The sequence below is a fragment of the Tenebrio molitor genome, chromosome 8 (assembly GCF_963966145.1).
Source record: "Tenebrio molitor chromosome 8, icTenMoli1.1, whole genome shotgun sequence".
In the NCBI taxonomy this organism is placed as follows: Eukaryota; Metazoa; Arthropoda; class Insecta; order Coleoptera; family Tenebrionidae; genus Tenebrio; species Tenebrio molitor.
In genome coordinates, this window is record NC_091053.1 from 11,604,396 (window position 1) to 11,608,703 (window position 4,308).

The following is a 4,308-nucleotide window of genomic DNA, read 5'->3' on the forward strand; positions in this document are numbered from 1 at the left end:
TGCGTTCTGCATGGGTCCACAGAGGTCTGTGTGAACTAACTCTAGTACGGATGTTGCTCTAGTTGTAGCTTTCTTCGGAATTGGACATCTTGACATTTTTTCTTTGATACAACATTCGCACACTTCCCTGATTCCACAATCTTGTATCTTTAAGCCCGTTGCCATCTTCTTTATCTCCAGCTTCTGAACGTCCTCAGGGTGCCTGTGTCCGAACCTTCGGTGCCAACTGTGTTGACAATTTGGTGTATGCTGGTTTTGTTTGACTGCCAATGATCTGTGAGGAACCGTCAATTCATACATATCAGGCGATAATTTTCCCTTCGCTATCACAATGTTGTTTTTAGAGATTTCGCATTGTTCACCTGTGAACCCTACCGAATGGCCTGTTTTTGCGAGCCTTTTAACCGACAGTAAATTTTCTGTCAGATCTGGTACATACAGCACGTTTTCGAGGCACACTTTGACCGCTTCATCCTTCCCATTGAGGCAATGCAGTTCACCTCTCCCGATTCCTAAGACTTTTGCGCTTTCACCGTTGGCAACAGTTACGTCTCGCATCTTCCTTTTCTCCAAGGTTTTGAAAAAACTCTCATCGTTGCTCATGTGGCTTGTTGCACCCGAATCGATGTACCAAACGTCCTTCTGATTTTTTCTGTCATGAACGCTGAAACAAACGGAACCTGATCGCTCATTCTTGTCTTTAACCTCATTGACCTTTTCCCTTTTTTCATTGTTTGCTTTCCATTTTTTGTATTTGAAACAATCTTGTTTGAAATGTCCCGACTTTTTACAAAAGAAACATGATCTATCGGACTCTCCGACTGAATTTTTCTTCTGCGATGCCCTCAACGCTGTACTTGAATCCTCTGAATCTGGAACGCCTTTTCTTCTTTTATATTCGTCGATTAATTTGCCTTTAACGAACCCTAGCGTTAGCTCTGTATCTGGTCTGCTCTCTAATGCGGTAATCAATGTACTGTAAGTTTCAGGCAGGCTACTCAGCAGCATGGCTACGAGGAGGTGATCCTTTATTTCCTCGCCAAGCGCCGTCAACTTATCTACCAAATCTTGCATGGTTGTAACATGTTGTTCCATGTTACCTGTTTCGCTCAACTTTAAATTGCAAATCTGCCTGAGAAGATATACCTTACTTGTTAGAGTCGATTTTTCGTGATAATTCTTTAATGATTCCCATGCCCCTTTCGCCGTCGTATCTTTACGTATATGGATGAGCTGCGAATCCTCGACGAGTAGCCCTATGGTTGCTCGTGCTCTGTCATCCCTTTTCTGCCATGACGCGGCTGCCGTTGTGTCCGCAGGTTTTTTCGTGCTAACCTGACTCCATAAATCTTCCTTCATGAGTAAGAGCTCCATTTTAAATTTCCAAACGGAGTAGTTGTCGTTGTTGAGCTTCGTTATGTTTGCACGAAATAAGTCTGCCATCCTTAACCTCAAAATTTCCACGTGCACCGAATTTTACTGTACTTTATATTCACTTAATTGCTTAAATCTCGCCTGGGCCCATAACCTGTTGGTTGTGGTTGATTCGGAACCAACGTGTGTGGCTTCAGAAAATAACTACACAACGTGTAAAGCGTAACGAGATAAAGTTTATTAAAATAAAATGTGTGTGTATTCAGTACAACGTATTGTGTTGGAGTCACGGTGTATGCGCGCCGGGGTGCGCAGAACGCAGAATCGTTGAATCGCTTGAATATTCCAACATCAATGATTATAAAGTCAGTGTCAGAATCGCGCGTAACTTTTGAAATGCCGCAATTATCTGATTTGCAAAAATGTATTTGATTGTATGTATGTATGTATTTGACTGAGTTTATTTACGTAACACAAAATAATTATTATGTACAAAAAGGTGGTAGCTACCATATCATACCTTTTGAGTGAAATAATAAAATGAGAATAAAAAAACACTATGAACTACGACCGAAACGACTGTCAACAATTGTCTTTCATAACCCCATTTTTTTTTCTGTCACCTGTCATCGCAATTAATTTTGATTTCAACCTCATTTCGTGAGAATCGTGCCATGTTACCAATTATAAACAAAATTATTGAATGACATGAAAAGTGTTTGTAATGGTGAAATTAAGAAATATTGAGATAGATGAAATTGAAGAAGCCGCAAGTGCACAAGTGCACTGCCGGAAAATTGCGAACCGATACGAGTGTACATACGAATCATTTAAAAACTGGTGCGGCAAGAAAAATGTATCCACTGTTGCGGAAGAGATAATGCTTGCCTACATCCTGGGACGATCACAACTAAAATCACCGGCAAGCCTGTGGTTCGACTGGGGCGACTATTCAATGGACAGAATCCTTCGTTTTCTATTTCAAATAAACTTTTGAACTTTCATCTTCGTTGTCAAAATTATTATTTCCCTAGAACTTTCGTGAAAATATTAATTCCGACGTCAAGGGAAACAATAAAAATGAATGTTATTGTCAACTTACAGGCCATGTTGCTATGATTATACAACTGATTTACATGACAGGCAGCGGGAAAACAATTTTTATTTTCGTACGCAGGAGGTCGATTTGGAATTGGCGGCACCGGCTCCGTTCATGTTCCCACTTTGTTGGAGTACGTTCAGCACGTTTTCAACAAAAAATTGCCGTTAATTCCGAGGAAAGCACTGTTTGGCGCTGTCGCCGACAAAGAATAAAATCCCTAGATAAACTTTAACAAAGAAGTCTACTCGTGGGGCCAAGGCGACGATGGTAATCTGGGTCACGGAGCTGCTAATTACTTGGTCACTAGAAGCTTTTGGAAAAAAAGAACTAGAATTGGAAGGGTAGTCGTTTTAAAAAAGTATTTGTTGAGACCACAATTTACCGGAATTCGTGCTTGGCTGTAGTCGAAGAATTTTATCAAATAACCATAACCTAACTTTTTAACCGACGAAACTAGAAAATGTGTTGTGGTGTATTTAATTTACAAATTGTGGTACTGTTTGTAATGGACAAACAGGATTATAGTGTCAGGTGATAAATGAGGACTCACAGAAATGGCATACCTATATTTGGAAGAAAATGATGTTTTACAATTGAGGTATGATGCAATATTGATAACATTTACATTTTATGAGTTATGACTTATGAGTTACGTGAAGCTATTTTTAAATCACTAAATCCATCAATGGTTTTTCAAGCTGCTAAAATAACTAGACCTGCACTTGTTTCTTTGTCTTGACCAAATTCCGGTATCTCGCAAGGCGGTATCGGCAACTGAACACTTGCTTACGGAAATGTATTCGTCATTTTTTTCCTATTTATTCGTTACGTTATTTAGGTAGCCATTATCTGGACCCATTCTGTGTGTTGGGTCATTACGTTGCGTTTGGTAAAGCCCTTTAAAAAATAATTTCTCCAAATCACAAACACGGCCACGGTCGCGGCAGAGATGGCTGCCACTGCAGGCATCATGGCGGCGATTTCTTCCGTCGAGTAAACATTCATCTGGATATATAGGTTGATATTTACCACTGCAACAAAAATATGTTTAAAAGGAAAGGTTGCTATGACAATTAAATTCGTTTTAACAATTGTGCAAAGAGCAGATTTAGCCAAACAAGTAGTTTGCGGAAAGGTGATTATGCTTGTTTTCGGTTTGAAATAATTAATGGTAAATAACATGGTCAGATTTAGAAAATACCTACGATTCATTTTTGCGAGTTGTTTTAATTCAAAATTAACACAGGAAATTCCACTTTAGTCACAGTTAAATTATAACGTTTGCAACTGACAAGGTTTCGAGGATAAATGACGAGCCTTTAGTAAAAGAGATAAGATCATCGATTATGATGAGTTCTTACGTAAGGCGCACACGCGCCATCGCAAATCTTATTTCTATTTGGCTTTATGGAATAGACATTACCGCCACTATTTTTGGGGAGGGGGAACAGTTTGTTTTCCTTCCTCCGAACGATTACGATGTTTTCAGTTTTCACATAATTAAGGCATTACAGTAATCTTTTCTAAGACCACGTAGTGTAGGAATGTAGGATATTATACACTACTCAAGAAATAAGAGTATTTTTCGTATCCCACCTCCACCCGGCGGAACGGCAATTAATTTTGCCGGAGTACATACACTATTACGGATAAGTATAATGATATACCTTTTTGAATTTCAACCACCAATTTGTCCTCTAAGTCCAAAATTTTTAAATTTTCAAAAAGAGATTGCGGTACTATTCCTGTTGCTGAAATTATAAATGGTAAAATCGAAATTTTTTCTAAACACCAAAGATTTCTCATAGCAACGGAGAGTTCTAAATATTTAT

At 38.9% G+C, this 4,308-nt stretch overlaps 1 long non-coding RNA gene across 1 annotated transcript; it reads right to left on the minus strand.

Moving 5' to 3' along the window:
• Positions 1–3,027: 3,027 nt before the first annotated feature.
• LOC138136622 (uncharacterized) lies at positions 3,028–3,865 on the minus strand. The gene is made up of 2 exons (XR_011161368.1): positions 3,682–3,865; positions 3,028–3,507 (listed from the first exon to the last, which is right to left on the minus strand). It is a non-coding gene; the product is annotated as an uncharacterized lncRNA (long non-coding RNA).
• Positions 3,866–4,308: the final 443 nt, after the last annotated feature.